The 19,746-nt window shown below is 45.9% G+C and overlaps 7 non-coding genes across 7 annotated transcripts; all 7 read right to left on the bottom strand.

Annotated features, from left to right (window-relative positions):
- Nucleotides 1-2,485: 2,485 nt before the first annotated feature.
- Nucleotides 2,486-2,557, bottom strand: TRNAG-UCC (transfer RNA glycine (anticodon UCC)). Its single transcript has one exon. It is a non-coding gene; the product is annotated as a tRNA-Gly (tRNA).
- A 3,114-nt stretch (nt 2,558-5,671) lies between these two features.
- Nucleotides 5,672-5,743, bottom strand: TRNAG-UCC (transfer RNA glycine (anticodon UCC)). The gene has a single exon. It is a non-coding gene; the product is annotated as a tRNA-Gly (tRNA).
- A 1,521-nt stretch (nt 5,744-7,264) lies between these two features.
- TRNAG-UCC (transfer RNA glycine (anticodon UCC)) lies at nt 7,265-7,336 on the bottom strand. Its single transcript has one exon. It is a non-coding gene; the product is annotated as a tRNA-Gly (tRNA).
- A 1,509-nt stretch (nt 7,337-8,845) lies between these two features.
- On the bottom strand, nt 8,846-8,917 carry TRNAG-UCC (transfer RNA glycine (anticodon UCC)). The gene has a single exon. It is a non-coding gene; the product is annotated as a tRNA-Gly (tRNA).
- A 4,696-nt stretch (nt 8,918-13,613) lies between these two features.
- Nucleotides 13,614-13,685, bottom strand: TRNAG-UCC (transfer RNA glycine (anticodon UCC)). The gene has a single exon. It is a non-coding gene; the product is annotated as a tRNA-Gly (tRNA).
- Nucleotides 13,686-15,206: 1,521 nt separating this feature from the next.
- TRNAG-UCC (transfer RNA glycine (anticodon UCC)) lies at nt 15,207-15,278 on the bottom strand. Its single transcript has one exon. It is a non-coding gene; the product is annotated as a tRNA-Gly (tRNA).
- Nucleotides 15,279-16,787: 1,509 nt separating this feature from the next.
- TRNAG-UCC (transfer RNA glycine (anticodon UCC)) lies at nt 16,788-16,859 on the bottom strand. Its single transcript has one exon. It is a non-coding gene; the product is annotated as a tRNA-Gly (tRNA).
- Nucleotides 16,860-19,746: the final 2,887 nt, after the last annotated feature.

The following is a 19,746-nucleotide window of genomic DNA, read 5'->3' on the forward strand; positions in this document are numbered from 1 at the left end:
AAGTGCTGTCTTTATGCAGAGGAGGAGCTTTCAGCGGAGTGGCAAGGGATTGGTGGGGCTCTCTCCTCATTTGCCTAAGCACATCGCAAGGTATGCTGGGTACAGAAAATCTTCATCTTTCCCACTCACAGTCAGTCATAACTGAAAGTGCAGACCCTCTTAGGAATTAGCCGTTTCAGGCCTTTACCAAGACAGCAGCTCTCTGTCCCTGTCCTTTCTCTGTGATCCTAGCACTAGCATACTCAGGATTTGGCTTTACCTGGGAGCCAGAGATCTACCCGGTGAGGGCTTGCCCGGTGTGAGGCTTTTGAGCGTTTGGGAGCGTTCGGGACGTGAGAGGACGCTGGACAGGAAACTATGCCAATTTAAAGTATCCAACCTTCCTGCTGCAGTGAGAGGCTCTTTCCGTGGAAATCTGCCACTTGGAGTCCTCTCAACTTGCCCTCTGATAAAACATTTTTCTGAGCCGCAGTTACATCCGATGGTTACAAGGTGGCGCTGCATTCAGGTGAGAGCACAAGTATGCACAAAATCTTGGGGACTTTTGCCAGATTTATCGGTGGATCTTGCCTATTATTTTCAGAGGCTAGATATCGCCTAGAAATGCTTTTTAAAATAGGGATGCTGGGGTTATAATGTCTGGTCGGGGCTCAGCCCTTTCATTGCCTGCCCCCAGCAAAATATTTATTATCAGCACATGTGAGTGGTGAGTGCTTTATGGAAAATAGCATATATTGGGACAATGAATGTAGCAGATGAGGCGATCGAGATGTCTACCTACGTGTTTTTTTTTTTTATATATAACGGCTGATTATTCTGTTTCTGATATTTCAGTTTTGTGACATGTTGCATTAAAATATATCCTGCTTGGAGAATATATAAATATTTGCACTGCGTTGGCCGGGAATCAAACCCGGGTCAACTGCTTGGAAGGCAGCTATGCTCACCACTATACCACCAACGCCCTCTGATGTGTGTCCTCTAGGTTCCAGATGTTACAACGCCGAGTGCAGTGGCAATCTTGCACCCGTTCCAATGGTGCATTTGGTGTGGATTCCAACATGAAAAGCAGTAGAAATTGTCTTGCAGAGGGTAAAGAACTGGGGATTGAAACCAAGGACAAAGCTGTGCAGAAGAGAAGAAATGGAAAGCAGCAGTACAAATAGTGGAAATGAGCATATGGGCAGCATCGGAAGCAAAGCAGCGAAGAGAAAGGGAGTAAATTCCATGAAATGCATAGGAGATTGATAAAAGCAGAACAAAAAGGGAAGAATGAAATTCAAAGCATGCCCCGAAAAACGTGTGAAGGTCCCACCTGTCATTTATGCTTCTAATTGGGTATCTTTACTTTCAAAGTATAGGGTTGATCCTTTGACGATCACTCTCTTGATTTACAGCAGAGACAGATAGTTGAGAAGTCTTTTCTCACATAGCTAGCACAAGCCTGCGCTTTTCCTTGCTGGCAGGGTGGAAATGACAGATTAGTCCTAGGAAGAAAAATCAAGCAATATTAGCAGAGGATGGTTTCGATCCATCGACCTCTGGGTTATGGGCCCAGCACGCTTCCGCTGCGCCACTCTGCTCCCTTGTGAAAGTGCTCTCTTTATGCAGAGGAGGAGCTTTCAGCGGAGTGGCAAGGGATTGGTGAGGCTCTCTCCTCATTTGCCTAAGCACATCGCAAGGTATGCTGGGTACAGAAAATCTTCATCTTCCCCACTCACAGTCAGTCATAACTGAAAGTGCAGACCCTCTTAGGAATTAGCCGTTTCAGGCCTTTACCAAGACAGCAGCTCTCTGTCCCTGTCCTTTCTCTGTGATCCTAGCACTAGCATACTCAGGATTTGGCTTTACCTGGGAGCCAGAGATCTACCCGGTGAGGGCTTACCCGGTGTGAGGCTTTTGAGTGTTTGGGAGCGTTCGGGACGTGAGAGGACGCTGGACAGGAAACTATGCCAATTTGAAGTATCCAACCTTCCTGCTGCAGCGAGAGGCTCTTTCCGTGGAAATCTGCCACTTGGAGTCCTCTCAACTTGCCCTCTGATAAAACATTTTTCTGAGCCGCAGTTACATCCGATGGTTACAAGGTGTCACTGCATTCAGGTGAGAGCACAAGTATGCACAAAATCTTGGGGACTTTTGCCAGATTTATCGGTGGATCTTGCCTATTATTTTCAGAGGCTAGATATCGCCTAGAAATGCTTTTTAAAATAGGGATGCTGGGGTTATAATGTCTGGTCGGGGCTCAGCCCTTTCATTGCCTGCCCCCAGCAAAATATTTATTATCAGCACATGTGAGTGGTGAGTGCTTTATGGAAAATAGCATATATTGGGACAATGAATGTAGCAGATGAGGCGATCGAGATGTCTACCTACGTGTTTGTTTATTTTTTTATATAACGGCTGATTATTCTGTTTCTGATATTTCAGTTTTGTGACATGTTGCATTAAAATATATCCTGCTTGGAGAATATATAAATATTTGCACTGCGTTGGCCGGGAATCGAACCCGGGTCAACTGCTTGGAAGGCAGCTATGCTCACCACTATACCACCAACGCCCTCTGATGTGTGTCCTCTAGGTTCCAGATGTTACAACGCCGAGTGCAGTGGCAATCTTGCACCGGTTCCAATGGTGCATTTGGTGTGGATACCAACATGAAAAGCAGTAGAAATTGTCTTGCAGAGGGTAAAGAACTGGGGATTGAAACCAAGGACAAAGCTGTGCAGAAGAGAAGAAATGGAAAGCAGCAGTACAAATAGTGGAAATGAGCATATGGGCAGCATCGGAAGCAAAGCAGCGAAGAGAAAGGGAGTAAATTCCATGAAATGCATAGGAGATTGATAAAAGCAGAACAAAAAGGGAAGAATGAAATTCAAAGCATGCCCCGAAAAACGTGTGAAGGTCCCACCTGTCATTTATGCTTCTAATTGGGTATCTTTACTTTCAAAGTATAGGGTTGATCCTTTGACGATCACTCTCTTGATTTACAGCAGAGACAGATAGTTGAGAAGTCTTTTCTCACATAGCTAGCACAAGCCTCCGCTTTTCCTTGCTGGCAGGGTGGAAATGACAGATTAGTCCTAGGAAGAAAAATCAAGCAATATTAGCAGAGGATGGTTTCGATCCATCGACCTCTGGGTTATGGGCCCAGCACGCTTCCGCTGCGCCACTCTGCTCCCTTGTGAAAGTGCTCTCTTTATGCAGAGGAGGAGCTTTCAGCGGAGTGGCAAGGGATTGGAGGGGCTCTCTCCTCATTTGCCTAAGCACATCGCAAGGTATGCTGGGTACAGAAAATCTTCATCTTCCCCACTCACAGTCAGTCATAACTGAAAGTGCAGACCCTCTTAGGAATTAGCCGTTTCAGGCCTTTACCAAGACAGCAGCTCTCTGTCCCTGTCCTTTCTCTGTGATCCTAGCACTAGCATACTCAGGATTTGGCTTTACCTGGGAGCCAGAGATCTACCCGGTGAGGGCTTACCCGGTGTGAGGCTTTTGAGTGTTTGGGAGCGTTCGGGACGTGAGAGGACGCTGGACAGGAAACTATGCCAATTTGAAGTATCCAACCTTCCTGCTGCAGCGAGAGGCTCTTTCCGTGGAAATCTGCCACTTGGAGTCCTCTCAACTTGCCCTCTGATAAAACATTTTTCTGAGCCGCAGTTACATCCGATGGTTACAAGGTGGCGCTGCATTCAGGTGAGAGCACAAGTATGCACAAAATCTTGGGGACTTTTGCCAGATTTATCGGTGGATCTTGCCTATTATTTTCAGAGGCTAGATATCGCCTAGAAATGCTTTTTAAAATAGGGTTGCTGGGGTTATAATGTCTGGTCGGGGCTCAGCCCTTTCCTTGCCTGCCCCCAGCAAAATATTTATTATCAGCACATGTGAGTGGTGAGTGCTTTATGGAAAATAGCATATATTGGGACAATGAATGTAGCAGATGAGGCGATCGAGATGTCTACCTACGTGTTTGTTTATTTTTTTATATAACGGCTGATTATTCTGTTTCTGATATTTCAGTTTTGTGACATGTTGCATTAAAATATATCCTGCTTGGAGAATATATAAATATTTGCACTGCGTTGGCCAGGAATCGAACCCGGGTCAACTGCTTGGAAGGCAGCTATGCTCACCACTATACCACCAACGCCCTCTGATGTGTGTCCTCTAGGTTCCAGATGTTACAACGCCGAGTGCAGTGGCAATCTTGCACCGGTTCCAATGGTGCATTTGGTGTGGATACCAACATGAAAAGCAGTAGAAATTGTCTTGCAGAGGGTAAAGAACTGGGGATTGAAACCAAGGACAAAGCTGTGCAGAAGAGAAGAAATGGAAAGCAGCAGTACAAATAGTGGAAATGAGCATATGGGCAGCATCGGAAGCAAAGCAGCGAAGAGAAAGGGAGTAAATTCCATGAAATGCATAGGAGATTGATAAAAGCAGAACAAAAAGGGAAGAATGAAATTCAAAGCATGCCCCGAAAAACGTGTGAAGGTCCCACCTGTCATTTATGCTTCTAATTGGGTACCTTTACTTTCAAAGTATAGGGTTGATCCTTTGACGATCACTCTCTTGATTTACAGCAGAGACAGATAGTTGAGAAGTCTTTTCTCACATAGCTAGCACAAGCCTGCGCTTTTCCTTGCTGGCAGGGTGGAAATGACAGATTAGTCCTAGGATGAAAAATCAAGCAATATTAGCAGAGGATGGTTTCGATCCATCGACCTCTGGGTTATGGGCCCAGCACGCTTCCGCTGCGCCACTCTGCTCCCTTGTGAAAGTGCTCTCTTTATGCAGAGGAGGAGCTTTCAGCGGAGTGGCAAGGGATTGGTGGGGCTCTCTCCTCATTTGCCTAAGCACATCGCAAGGTATGCTGGGTACAGAAAATCTTCATCTTCCCCACTCACAGTCAGTCATAACTGAAAGTGCAGACCCTCTTAGGAATTAGCCGTTTCAGGCCTTTACCAAGACAGCAGCTCTCTGTCCCTGTCCTTTCTCTGTGATCCTAGCACTAGCATACTCAGGATTTGGCTTTACCTGGGAGCCAGAGATCTACCCGGTGAGGGCTTGCCCGGTGTGAGGCTTTTGAGCGTTTGGGAGCGTTCGGGACGTGAGAGGACGCTGGACAGGAAACTATGCCAATTTAAAGTATCCAACCTTCCTGCTGCAGTGAGAGGCTCTTTCCGTGGAAATCTGCCACTTGGAGTCCTCTCAACTTGCCCTCTGATAAAACATTTTTCTGAGCCGCAGTTACATCCGATGGTTACAAGGTGGCACTGCATTCAGGTGAGAGCACAAGTATGCACAAAATCTTGGGGACTTTTGCCAGATTTATCGGTGGATCTTGCCTATTATTTTCAGAGGCTAGATATCGCCTAGAAATGCTTTTTAAAATAGGGTTGCTGGGGTTATAATGTCTGGTCGGGGCTCAGCCCTTTCATTGCCTGCCCCCAGCAAAATATTTATTATCAGCACATGTGAGTGGTGAGTGCTTTATGGAAAATAGCATATATTGGGACAATGAATGTAGCAGATGAGGCGATCGAGATGTCTACCTACGTGTTTGTTTATTTTTTTATATAACGGCTGATTATTCTGTTTCTGATATTTCAGTTTTGTGACATGTTGCATTAAAATATATCCTGCTTGGAGAATATATAAATATTTGCACTGCGTTGGCCGGGAATCGATCCCGGGTCAACTGCTTGGAAGGCAGCTATGCTCACCACTATACCACCAACGCCCTCTGATGTGTGTCCTCTAGGTTCCAGATGTTACAACGCCGAGTGCAGTGGCAATCTTGCACCGGTTCCAATGGTGCATTTGGTGTGGATACCAACATGAAAAGCAGTAGAAATTGTCTTGCAGAGGGTAAAGAACTGGGGATTGAAACCAAGGACAAAGCTGTGCAGAAGAGAAGAAATGGAAAGCAGCAGTACAAATAGTGGAAATGAGCATATGGGCAGCATCGGAAGCAAAGCAGCGAAGAGAAAGGGAGTAAATTCCATGAAATGCATAGGAGATTGATAAAAGCAGAACAAAAAGGGAAGAATGAAATTCAAAGCATGCCCCGAAAAACGTGTGAAGGTCCCACCTGTCATTTATGCTTCTAATTGGGTATCTTTACTTTCAAAGTATAGGGTTGATCCTTTGACGATCACTCTCTTGATTTACAGCAGAGACAGATAGTTGAGAAGTCTTTTCTCACATAGCTAGCACAAGCCTCCGCTTTTCCTTGCTGGCAGGGTGGAAATGACAGATTAGTCCTAGGAAGAAAAATCAAGCAATATTAGCAGAGGATGGTTTCGATCCATCGACCTCTGGGTTATGGGCCCAGCACGCTTCCGCTGCACCACTCTGCTCCCTTGTGAAAGTGCTCTCTTTATGCAGAGGAGGAGCTTTCAGCGGAGTGGCAAGGGATTGGAGGGGCTCTCTCCTCATTTGCCTAAGCACATCGCAAGGTATGCTGGGTACAGAAAATCTTCATCTTCCCCACTCACAGTCAGTCATAACTGAAAGTGCAGACCCTCTTAGGAATTAGCCGTTTCAGGCCTTTACCAAGACAGCAGCTCTCTGTCCCTGTCCTTTCTCTGTGATCCTAGCACTAGCATACTCAGGATTTGGCTTTACCTGGGAGCCAGAGATCTACACGGTGAGGGCTTGCCGGGTGCGAGGCTTTTGAGTGTTTGGGAGCGTTCGGGACGTGAGAGGACGCTGGACAGGAAACTATGCCAATTTGAAGTATCCAACCTTCCTGCTGCAGCGAGAGGCTCTTTCCGTGGAAATCTGCCACTTGGAGTCCTCTCAACTTGCCCTCTGATAAAACATTTTTCTGAGCCGCAGTTACATCCGATGGTTACAAGGTGGCACTGCATTCAGGTGAGAGCACAAGTATGCACAAAATCTTGGGGACTTTTGCCAGATTTATCGGTGGATCTTGCCTATTATTTTCAGAGGCTAGATATCGCCTAGAAATGCTTTTTAAAATAGGGTTGCTGGGGTTATAATGTCTGGTCGGGGCTCAGCCCTTTCATTGCCTGCCCCCAGCAAAATATTTATTATCAGCACATGTGAGTGGTGAGTGCTTTATGGAAAATAGCATATATTGGGACAATGAATGTAGCAGATGAGGCGATCGAGATGTCTACCTACGTGTTTGTTTATTTTTTTATATAACGGCTGATTATTCTGTTTCTGATATTTCAGTTTTGTGGCATGTTGCATTAAAATATATCCTGCTTGGAGAATATATAAATATTTGCACTGCGTTGGCCGGGAATCGAACCCGGATCAACTGCTTGGAAGGCAGCTATGCTCACCACTATACCACCAACGCCCTCTGATGTGTGTCCTCTAGGTTCCAGATGTTACAACGCCGAGTGCAGTGGCAATCTTGCACCGGTTCCAATGGTGCATTTGGTGTGGATACCAACATGAAAAGCAGTAGAAATTGTCTTGCAGAGGGTAAAGAACTGGGGATTGAAACCAAGGACAAAGCTGTGCAGAAGAGAAGAAATGGAAAGCAGCAGTACAAATAGTGGAAATGAGCATATGGGCAGCATCGGAAGCAAAGCAGCGAAGAGAAAGGGAGTAAATTCCATGAAATGCATAGGAGATTGATAAAAGCAGAACAAAAAGGGAAGAATGAAATTCAAAGCATGCCCCGAAAAACGTGTGAAGGTCCCACCTGTCATTTATGCTTCTAATTGGGTATCTTTACTTTCAAAGTATAGGGTTGATCCTTTGACGATCACTCTCTTGATTTACAGCAGAGACAGATAGTTGAGAAGTCTTTTCTCACATAGCTAGCACAAGCCTGCGCTTTTCCTTGCTGGCAGGGTGGAAATGACAGATTAGTCCTAGGAAGAAAAATCAAGCAATATTAGCAGAGGATGGTTTCGATCCATCGACCTCTGGGTTATGGGCCCAGCACACTTCCGCTGCGCCACTCTGCTCCCTTGTGAAAGTGCTCTCTTTATGCAGAGGAGGAGCTTTCAGCCGAGTGGCAAGGGATTGGAGGGGCTCTCTCCTCATTTGCCTAAGCACATCGCAAGGTATGCTGGGTACAGAAAATCTTCATCTTCCCCACTCACAGTCAGTCATAACTGAAAGTGCAGACCCTCTTAGGAATTAGCCGTTTCAGGCCTTTACCAAGACAGCAGCTCTCTGTCCCTGTCCTTTCTCTGTGATCCTAGCACTAGCATACTCAGGATTTGGCTTTACCTGGGAGCTAGAGATCTACCCGGTGAGGGGAGGCTTTTGAGCGTTTGGGAGCGTTCGGGACGTGAGAGGACGCTGGACAGGAAACTATGCCAATTTGAAGTATCCAACCTTCCTGCTGCAGCGAGAGGCTCTTTCCGTGGAAATCTGCCACTTGGAGTCCTCTCAACTTGCCCTCTGATAAAACATTTTTCTGAGCCGCAGTTACATCCGATGGTTACAAGGTGGCGCTGCATTCAGGTGAGAGCACAAGTATGCACAAAATCTTGGGGACTTTTGCCAGATTTATCGGTGGATCTTGCCTATTATTTTCAGAGGCTAGATATCGCCTAGAAATGCTTTTTAAAATAGGGTTGCTGGGGTTATAATGTCTGGTCGGGGCTCAGCCCTTTCCTTGCCTGCCCCCAGCAAAATATTTATTATCAGCACATGTGAGTGGTGAGTGCTTTATGGAAAATAGCATATATTGGGACAATGAATGTAGCAGATGAGGCGATCGAGATGTCTACCTACGTGTTTGTTTATTTTTTTATATAACGGCTGATTATTCTGTTTCTGATATTTCAGTTTTGTGACATGTTGCATTAAAATATATCCTGCTTGGAGAATATATAAATATTTGCACTGCGTTGGCCGGGAATCGAACCCGGGTCAACTGCTTGGAAGGCAGCTATGCTCACCACTATACCACCAACGCCCTCTGATGTGTGTCCTCTAGGTTCCAGATGTTACAACGCCGAGTGCAGTGGCAATCTTGCACCGGTTCCAATGGTGCATTTGGTGTGGATACCAACATGAAAAGCAGTAGAAATTGTCTTGCAGAGGGTAAAGAACTGGGGATTGAAACCAAGGACAAAGCTGTGCAGAAGAGAAGAAATGGAAAGCAGCAGTACAAATAGTGGAAATGAGCATATGGGCAGCATCGGAAGCAAAGCAGCGAAGAGAAAGGGAGTAAATTCCATGAAATGCATAGGAGATTGATAAAAGCAGAACAAAAAGGGAAGAATGAAATTCAAAGCATGCCCCGAAAAACGTGTGAAGGTCCCACCTGTCATTTATGCTTCTAATTGGGTATCTTTACTTTCAAAGTATAGGGTTGATCCTTTGACGATCACTCTCTTGATTTACAGCAGAGACAGATAGTTGAGAAGTCTTTTCTCACATAGCTAGCACAAGCCTGCGCTTTTCCTTGCTGGCAGGGTGGAAATGACAGATTAGTCCTAGGAAGAAAAAGCAAGCAATATTAGCAGAGGATGGTTTCGATCCATCGACCTCTGGGTTATGGGCCCAGCACGCTTCCGCTGCGCCACTCTGCTCCCTTGTGAAAGTGCTCTCTTTATGCAGAGGAGGAGCTTTCAGCGGAGTGGCAAGGGATTGGTGGGGCTCTCTCCTCATTTGCCTAAGCACATCGCAAGGTATGCTGGGTACAGAAAATCTTCATCTTCCCCACTCACAGTCAGTCATAACTGAAAGTGCAGACCCTCTTAGGAATTAGCCGTTTCAGGCCTTTACCAAGACAGCAGCTCTCTGTCCCTGTCCTTTCTCTGTGATCCTAGCACTAGCATACTCAGGATTTGGCTTTACCTGGGAGCCAGAGATCTACCCGGTGAGGGCTTACCCGGTGTGAGGCTTTTGAGTGTTTGGGAGCGTTCGGGACGTGAGAGGACGCTGGACAGGAAACTATGCCAATTTGAAGTATCCAACCTTCCTGCTGCAGCGAGAGGCTCTTTCCGTGGAAATCTGCCACTTGGAGTCCTCTCAACTTGCCCTCTGATAAAACATTTTTCTGAGCCGCAGTTACATCCGATGGTTACAAGGTGGCGCTGCATTCAGGTGAGAGCACAAGTATGCACAAAATCTTGGGGACTTTTGCCAGATTTATCGGTGGATCTTGCCTATTATTTTCAGAGGCTAGATATCGCCTAGAAATGCTTTTTAAAATAGGGTTGCTGGGGTTATAATGTCTGGTCGGGGCTCAGCCCTTTCATTGCCTGCCCCCAGCAAAATATTTATTATCAGCACATGTGAGTGGTGAGTGCTTTATGGAAAATAGCATATATTGGGACAATGAATGTAGCAGATGAGGCGATCGAGATGTCTACCTACGTGTTTGTTTGTTTTTTTATATAACGGCTGATTATTCTGTTTCTGATATTTCAGTTTTGTGACATGTTGCATTAAAATATATCCTGCTTGGAGAATATATAAATATTTGCACTGCGTTGGCCGGGAATCGAACACGGGTCAACTGCTTGGAAGGCAGCTATGCTCACCACTATACCACCAACGCCTTCTGATGTGTGTTCTCTAGCTTCCAGATGTTACAACGCCGAGTGCAGTGGCAATCTTGCACCGGTTCCAATGGTGCATTTGGTGTGGATACCAACATGAAAAGCAGTAGAAATTGTCTTGCAGAGGGTAAAGAACTGGGGATTGAAACCAAGGACAAACTTGTGCAGAAGAGAAGAAATGGAAAGCAGCAGTACAAATAGTGGAAATGAGCATATGGGCAGCATCGGAAGCAAAGCAGCGAAGAGAAAGGGAGTAAATTCCATGAAATGCATAGGAGATTGATAAAAGCAGAACAAAAAGGGAAGAATGAAATTCAAAGCATGCCCCGAAAAACGTGTGAAGGTCCCACCTGTCATTTATGCTTCTAATTGGGTATCTTTACTTTCAAAGTATAGGGTTGATCCTTTGACGATCACTCTCTTGATTTACAGCAGAGACAGATAGTTGAGAAGTCTTTTCTCACATAGCTAGCACAAGCCTGCGCTTTTCCTTGCTGGCAGGGTGGAAATGACAGATTAGTCCTAGGAAGAAAAATCAAGCAATATTAGCAGAGGATGGTTTCGATCCATCGACCTCTGGGTTATGGGCCCAGCACGCTTCCGCTGCGCCACTCTGCTCCCTTGTGAAAGTGCTCTCTTTATGCAGAGGAGGAGCTTTCAGCGGAGTGGCAAGGGATTGGTGGGGCTCTCTCCTCATTTGCCTAAGCACATCGCAAGGTATGCTGGGTACAGAAAATCTTCATCTTCCCCACTCACAGTCAGTCATAACTGAAAGTGCAGACCCTCTTAGGAATTAGCCGTTTCAGGCCTTTACCAAGACAGCAGCTCTCTGTCCCTGTCCTTTCTCTGTGATCCTAGCACTAGCATACTCAGGATTTGGCTTTACCTGGGAGCCAGAGATCTACCCGGTGAGGGCGAGGCTTTTGAGTGTTTGGGAGCGTTCAGGACGTGAGAGGACGCTGGACAGGAAACTATGCCAATTTGAAGTATCCAACCTTCCTGCTGCAGCGAGAGGCTCTTTCCGTGGAAATCTGCCACTTGGAGTCCTCTCAACTTGCCCTCTGATAAAACATTTTTCTGAGCCGCAGTTACATCCGATGGTTACAAGGTGGCGCTGCATTCAGGTGAGAGCACAAGTATGCACAAAATCTTGGGGACTTTTGCCAGATTTATCGGTGGATCTTGCCTATTATTTTCAGAGGCTAGATATCGCCTAGAAATGCTTTTTAAAATAGGGTTGCTGGGGTTATAATGTCTGGTCGGGGCTCAGCCCTTTCATTGTCTGCCCCCAGCAAAATATTTATTATCAGCACATGTGAGTGGTGAGTGCATTATGGAAAATAGCATATATTGGGATAATGAATGTAGCAGATGAGGCGATCGAGATGTCTACCTACGTGTTTGTTTATTTTTTTATATAACGGCTGATTATTCTGTTTCTGATATTTCAGTTTTGTGACATGTTGCATTAAAATATATCCTGCTTGGAGAATATATAAATATTTGCACTGCGTTGGCCAGGAATCGAACCCGGGTCAACTGCTTGGAAGGCAGCTATGCTCACCACTATACCACCAACGCCCTCTGATGTGTGTCCTCTAGGTTCCAGATGTTACAACGCCGAGTGCAGTGGCAATCTTGCACCGGTTCCAATGGTGCATTTGGTGTGGATACCAACATGAAAAGCAGTAGAAATTGTCTTGCAGAGGGTAAAGAACTGGGGATTGAAACCAAGGACAAAGCTGTGCAGAAGAGAAGAAATGGAAAGCAGCAGTACAAATAGTGGAAATGAGCATATGGGCAGCATCGGAAGCAAAGCAGCGAAGAGAAAGGGAGTAAATTCCATGAAATGCATAGGAGATTGATAAAAGCAGAACAAAAAGGGAAGAATGAAATTCAAAGCATGCCCCGAAAAACGTGTGAAGGTCCCATCTGTCATTTATGCTTCTAATTGGGTATCTTTACTTTCAAAGTATAGGGTTGATCCTTTGACGATCACTCTCTTGATTTACAGCAGAGACAGATAGTTGAGAAGTCTTTTCTCACATAGCTAGCACAAGCCTGCGCTTTTCCTTGCTGGCAGGGTGGAAATGACAGATTAGTCCTAGGATGAAAAATCAAGCAATATTAGCAGAGGATGGTTTCGATCCATCGACCTCTGGGTTATGGGCCCAGCACGCTTCCGCTGCGCCACTCTGCTCCCTTGTGAAAGTGCTCTCTTTATGCAGAGGAGGAGCTTTCAGCGGAGTGGCAAGGGATTGGTGGGGCTCTCTCCTCATTTGCCTAAGCACATCGCAAGGTATGCTGGGTACAGAAAATCTTCATCTTCCCCACTCACAGTCAGTCATAACTGAAAGTGCAGACCCTCTTAGGAATTAGCCGTTTCAGGCCTTTACCAAGACAGCAGCTCTCTGTCCCTGTCCTTTCTCTGTGATCCTAGCACTAGCATACTCAGGATTTGGCTTTACCTGGGAGCCAGAGATCTACCCGGTGAGGGCTTGCCCGGTGTGAGGCTTTTGAGCGTTTGGGAGCGTTCGGGACGTGAGAGGACGCTGGACAGGAAACTATGCCAATTTAAAGTATCCAACCTTCCTGCTGCAGTGAGAGGCTCTTTCCGTGGAAATCTGCCACTTGGAGTCCTCTCAACTTGCCCTCTGATAAAACATTTTTCTGAGCCGCAGTTACATCCGATGGTTACAAGGTGGCACTGCATTCAGGTGAGAGCACAAGTATGCACAAAATCTTGGGGACTTTTGCCAGATTTATCGGTGGATCTTGCCTATTATTTTCAGAGGCTAGATATCGCCTAGAAATGCTTTTTAAAATAGGGTTGCTGGGGTTATAATGTCTGGTCGGGGCTCAGCCCTTTCATTGCCTGCCCCCAGCAAAATATTTATTATCAGCACATGTGAGTGGTGAGTGCTTTATGGAAAATAGCATATATTGGGACAATGAATGTAGCAGATGAGGCGATCGAGATGTCTACCTACGTGTTTGTTTATTTTTTTATATAACGGCTGATTATTCTGTTTCTGATATTTCAGTTTTGTGACATGTTGCATTAAAATATATCCTGCTTGGAGAATATATAAATATTTGCACTGCGTTGGCCGGGAATCGATCCCGGGTCAACTGCTTGGAAGGCAGCTATGCTCACCACTATACCACCAACGCCCTCTGATGTGTGTCCTCTAGGTTCCAGATGTTACAACGCCGAGTGCAGTGGCAATCTTGCACCGGTTCCAATGGTGCATTTGGTGTGGATACCAACATGAAAAGCAGTAGAAATTGTCTTGCAGAGGGTAAAGAACTGGGGATTGAAACCAAGGACAAAGCTGTGCAGAAGAGAAGAAATGGAAAGCAGCAGTACAAATAGTGGAAATGAGCATATGGGCAGCATCGGAAGCAAAGCAGCGAAGAGAAAGGGAGTAAATTCCATGAAATGCATAGGAGATTGATAAAAGCAGAACAAAAAGGGAAGAATGAAATTCAAAGCATGCCCCGAAAAACGTGTGAAGGTCCCACCTGTCATTTATGCTTCTAATTGGGTATCTTTACTTTCAAAGTATAGGGTTGATCCTTTGACGATCACTCTCTTGATTTACAGCAGAGACAGATAGTTGAGAAGTCTTTTCTCACATAGCTAGCACAAGCCTCCGCTTTTCCTTGCTGGCAGGGTGGAAATGACAGATTAGTCCTAGGAAGAAAAATCAAGCAATATTAGCAGAGGATGGTTTCGATCCATCGACCTCTGGGTTATGGGCCCAGCACGCTTCCGCTGCGCCACTCTGCTCCCTTGTGAAAGTGCTATCTTTATGCAGAGGAGGAGCTTTCAGCGGAGTGGCAAGGGATTGGAGGGGCTCTCTCCTCATTTGCCTAAGCACATCGCAAGGTATGCTGGGTACAGAAAATCTTCATCTTCCCCACTCACAGTCAGTCATAACTGAAAGTGCAGACCCTCTTAGGAATTAGCCGTTTCAGGCCTTTACCAAGACAGCAGCTCTCTGTCCCTGTCCTTTCTCTGTGATCCTAGCACTAGCATACTCAGGATTTGGCTTTACCTGGGAGCCAGAGATCTACACGGTGAGGGCTTGCCCGGTGCGAGGCTTTTGAGTGTTTGGGAGCGTTCGGGACGTGAGAGGACGCTGGACAGGAAACTATGCCAATTTGAAGTATCCAACCTTCCTGCTGCAGCGAGAGGCTCTTTCCGTGGAAATCTGCCACTTGGAGTCCTCTCAACTTGCCCTCTGATAAAACATTTTTCTGAGCCGCAGTTACATCCGATGGTTACAAGGTGGCACTGCATTCAGGTGAGAGCACAAGTATGCACAAAATCTTGGGGACTTTTGCCAGATTTATCGGTGGATCTTGCCTATTATTTTCAGAGGCTAGATATCGCCTAGAAATGCTTTTTAAAATAGGGTTGCTGGGGTTATAATGTCTGGTCGGGGCTCAGCCCTTTCATTGCCTGCCCCCAGCAAAATATTTATTATCAGCACATGTGAGTGGTGAGTGCTTTATGGAAAATAGCATATATTGGGACAATGAATGTAGCAGATGAGGCGATCGAGATGTCTACCTACGTGTTTGTTTATTTTTTTATATAACGGCTGATTATTCTGTTTCTGATATTTCAGTTTTGTGGCATGTTGCATTAAAATATATCCTGCTTGGAGAATATATAAATATTTGCACTGCGTTGGCCGGGAATCGAACCCGGATCAACTGCTTGGAAGGCAGCTATGCTCACCACTATACCACCAACGCCCTCTGATGTGTGTCCTCTAGGTTCCAGATGTTACAACGCCGAGTGCAGTGGCAATCTTGCACCGGTTCCAATGGTGCATTTGGTGTGGATACCAACATGAAAAGCAGTAGAAATTGTCTTGCAGAGGGTAAAGAACTGGGGATTGAAACCAAGGACAAAGCTGTGCAGAAGAGAAGAAATGGAAAGCAGCAGTACAAATAGTGGAAATGAGCATATGGGCAGCATCGGAAGCAAAGCAGCGAAGAGAAAGGGAGTAAATTCCATGAAATGCATAGGAGATTGATAAAAGCAGAACAAAAAGGGAAGAATGAAATTCAAAGCATGCCCCGAAAAACGTGTGAAGGTCCCACCTGTCATTTATGCTTCTAATTGGGTATCTTTACTTTCAAAGTATAGGGTTGATCCTTTGACGATCACTCTCTTGATTTACAGCAGAGACAGATAGTTGAGAAGTCTTTTCTCACATAGCTAGCACAAGCCTGCGCTTTTCCTTGCTGGCAGGGTGGAAATGACAGATTAGTCCTAGGAAGAAAAATCAAGCAATATTAGCAGAGGATGGTTTCGATCCATCGACCTCTGGGTTATGGGCCCAGCACACTTCCGCTGCGCCACTCTGCTCCCTTGTGAAAGTGCTCTCTTTATGCAGAGGAGGAGCTTTCAGCCGAGTGGCAAGGGATTGGAGGGGCTCTCTCCTCATTTGCCTAAGCACATCGCAAGGTATGCTGGGTACAGAAAATCTTCATCTTCCCCACTCACAGTCAGTCATAACTGAAAGTGCAGACCCTCTTAGGAATTAGCCGTTTCAGGCCTTTACCAAGACAGCAGCTCTCTGTCCCTGTCCTTTCTCTGTGATCCTAGCACTAGCATACTCAGGATTTGGCTTTACCTGGGAGCTAGAGATCTACCCGGTGAGGGGAGGCTTTTGAGCGTTTGGGAGCGTTCGGGACGTGAGAGGACGCTGGACAGGAAACTATGCCAATTTGAAGTATCCAACCTTCCTGCTGCAGCGAGAGGCTCTTTCCGTGGAAATCTGCCACTTGGAGTCCTCTCAACTTGCCCTCTGATAAAACATTTTTCTGAGCCGCAGTTACATCCGATGGTTACAAGGTGGCGCTGCATTCAGGTGAGAGCACAAGTATGCACAAAATCTTGGGGACTTTTGCCAGATTTATCGGTGGATCTTGCCTATTATTTTCAGAGGCTAGATATCGCCTAGAAATGCTTTTTAAAATAGGGTTGCTGGGGTTATAATGTCTGGTCGGGGCTCAGCCCTTTCCTTGCCTGCCCCCAGCAAAATATTTATTATCAGCACATGTGAGTGGTGAGTGCTTTATGGAAAATAGCATATATTGGGACAATGAATGTAGCAGATGAGGCGATCGAGATGTCTACCTACGTGTTTGTTTATTTTTTTATATAACGGCTGATTATTCTGTTTCTGATATTTCAGTTTTGTGACATGTTGCATTAAAATATATCCTGCTTGGAGAATATATAAATATTTGCACTGCGTTGGCCAGGAATCGAACCTGGGTCAACTGCTTGGAAGGCAGCTATGCTCACCACTATACCACCAACGCCCTCTGATGTGTGTCCTCTAGGTTCCAGATGTTACAACGCCGAGTGCAGTGGCAATCTTGCACCGGTTCCAATGGTGCATTTGGTGTGGATACCAACATGAAAAGCAGTAGAAATTGTCTTGCAGAGGGTAAAGAACTGGGGATTGAAACCAAGGACAAAGCTGTGCAGAAGAGAAGAAATGGAAAGCAGCAGTACAAATAGTGGAAATGAGCATATGGGCAGCATCGGAAGCAAAGCAGCGAAGAGAAAGGGAGTAAATTCCATGAAATGCATAGGAGATTGATAAAAGCAGAACAAAAAGGGAAGAATGAAATTCAAAGCATGCCCCGAAAAACGTGTGAAGGTCCCACCTGTCATTTATGCTTCTAATTGGGTATCTTTACTTTCAAAGTATAGGGTTGATCCTTTGACGATCACTCTCTTGATTTACAGCAGAGACAGATAGTTGAGAAGTCTTTTCTCACATAGCTAGCACAAGCCTGCGCTTTTCCTTGCTGGCAGGGTGGAAATGACAGATTAGTCCTAGGAAGAAAAATCAAGCAATATTAGCAGAGGATGGTTTCGATCCATCGACCTCTGGGTTATGGGCCCAGCACGCTTCCGCTGCGCCACTCTGCTCCCTTGTGAAAGTGCTGTCTTTATGCAGAGGAGGAGCTTTCAGCGGAGTGGCAAGGGATTGGTGGGGCTCTCTCCTCATTTGCCTAAGCACATCGCAAGGTATGCTGGGTACAGAAAATCTTCATCTTTCCCACTCACAGTCAGTCATAACTGAAAGTGCAGACCCTCTTAGGAATTAGCCGTTTCAGGCCTTTACCAAGACAGCAGCTCTCTGTCCCTGTCCTTTCTCTGTGATCCTAGCACTAGCATACTCAGGATTTGGCTTTACCTGGGAGCCAGAGATCTACCCGGTGAGGGCTTGCCCGGTGTGAGGCTTTTGAGCGTTTGGGAGCGTTCGGGACGTGAGAGGACGCTGGACAGGAAACTATGCCAATTTAAAGTATCCAACCTTCCTGCTGCAGTGAGAGGCTCTTTCCGTGGAAATCTGCCACTTGGAGTCCTCTCAACTTGCCCTCTGATAAAACATTTTTCTGAGCCGCAGTTACATCCGATGGTTACAAGGTGGCGCTGCATTCAGGTGAGAGCACAAGTATGCACAAAATCTTGGGGACTTTTGCCAGATTTATCGGTGGATCTTGCCTATTATTTTCAGAGGCTAGATATCGCCTAGAAATGCTTTTTAAAATAGGGATGCTGGGGTTATAATGTCTGGTCGGGGCTCAGCCCTTTCATTGCCTGCCCCCAGCAAAATATTTATTATCAGCACATGTGAGTGGTGAGTGCTTTATGGAAAATAGCATATATTGGGACAATGAATGTAGCAGATGAGGCGATCGAGATGTCTACCTACGTGTTTTTTTTTTTTATATATAACGGCTGATTATTCTGTTTCTGATATTTCAGTTTTGTGACATGTTGCATTAAAATATATCCTGCTTGGAGAATATATAAATATTTGCACTGCGTTGGCCGGGAATCAAACCCGGGTCAACTGCTTGGAAGGCAGCTATGCTCACCACTATACCACCAACGCCCTCTGATGTGTGTCCTCTAGGTTCCAGATGTTACAACGCCGAGTGCAGTGGCAATCTTGCACCCGTTCCAATGGTGCATTTGGTGTGGATTCCAACATGAAAAGCAGTAGAAATTGTCTTGCAGAGGGTAAAGAACTGGGGATTGAAACCAAGGACAAAGCTGTGCAGAAGAGAAGAAATGGAAAGCAGCAGTACAAATAGTGGAAATGAGCATATGGGCAGCATCGGAAGCAAAGCAGCGAAGAGAAAGGGAGTAAATTCCATGAAATGCATAGGAGATTGATAAAAGCAGAACAAAAAGGGAAGAATGAAATTCAAAGCATGCCCCGAAAAACGTGTGAAGGTCCCACCTGTCATTTATGCTTCTAATTGGGTATCTTTACTTTCAAAGTATAGGGTTGATCCTTTGACGATCACTCTCTTGATTTACAGCAGAGACAGATAGTTGAGAAGTCTTTTCTCACATAGCTAGCACAAGCCTGCGCTTTTCCTTGCTGGCAGGGTGGAAATGACAGATTAGTCCTAGGAAGAAAAATCAAGCAATATTAGCAGAGGATGGTTTCGATCCATCGACCTCTGGGTTATGGGCCCAGCACGCTTCCGCTGCGCCACTCTGCTCCCTTGTGAAAGTGCTCTCTTTATGCAGAGGAGGAGCTTTCAGCGGAGTGGCAAGGGATTGGTGAGGCTCTCTCCTCATTTGCCTAAGCACATCGCAAGGTATGCTGGGTACAGAAAATCTTCATCTTCCCCACTCACAGTCAGTCATAACTGAAAGTGCAGACCCTCTTAGGAATTAGCCGTTTCAGGCCTTTACCAAGACAGCAGCTCTCTGTCCCTGTCCTTTCTCTGTGATCCTAGCACTAGCATACTCAGGATTTGGCTTTACCTGGGAGCCAGAGATCTACCCGGTGAGGGCTTACCCGGTGTGAGGCTTTTGAGTGTTTGGGAGCGTTCGGGACGTGAGAGGACGCTGGACAGGAAACTATGCCAATTTGAAGTATCCAACCTTCCTGCTGCAGCGAGAGGCTCTTTCCGTGGAAATCTGCCACTTGGAGTCCTCTCAACTTGCCCTCTGATAAAACATTTTTCTGAGCCGCAGTTACATCCGATGGTTACAAGGTGTCACTGCATTCAGGTGAGAGCACAAGTATGCACAAAATCTTGGGGACTTTTGCCAGATTTATCGGTGGATCTTGCCTATTATTTTCAGAGGCTAGATATCGCCTAGAAATGCTTTTTAAAATAGGGATGCTGGGGTTATAATGTCTGGTCGGGGCTCAGCCCTTTCATTGCC

This window comes from Triturus cristatus, chromosome 11, assembly GCF_964204655.1.
Source record: "Triturus cristatus chromosome 11, aTriCri1.1, whole genome shotgun sequence".
In the NCBI taxonomy this organism is placed as follows: Eukaryota; Metazoa; Chordata; class Amphibia; order Caudata; family Salamandridae; genus Triturus; species Triturus cristatus.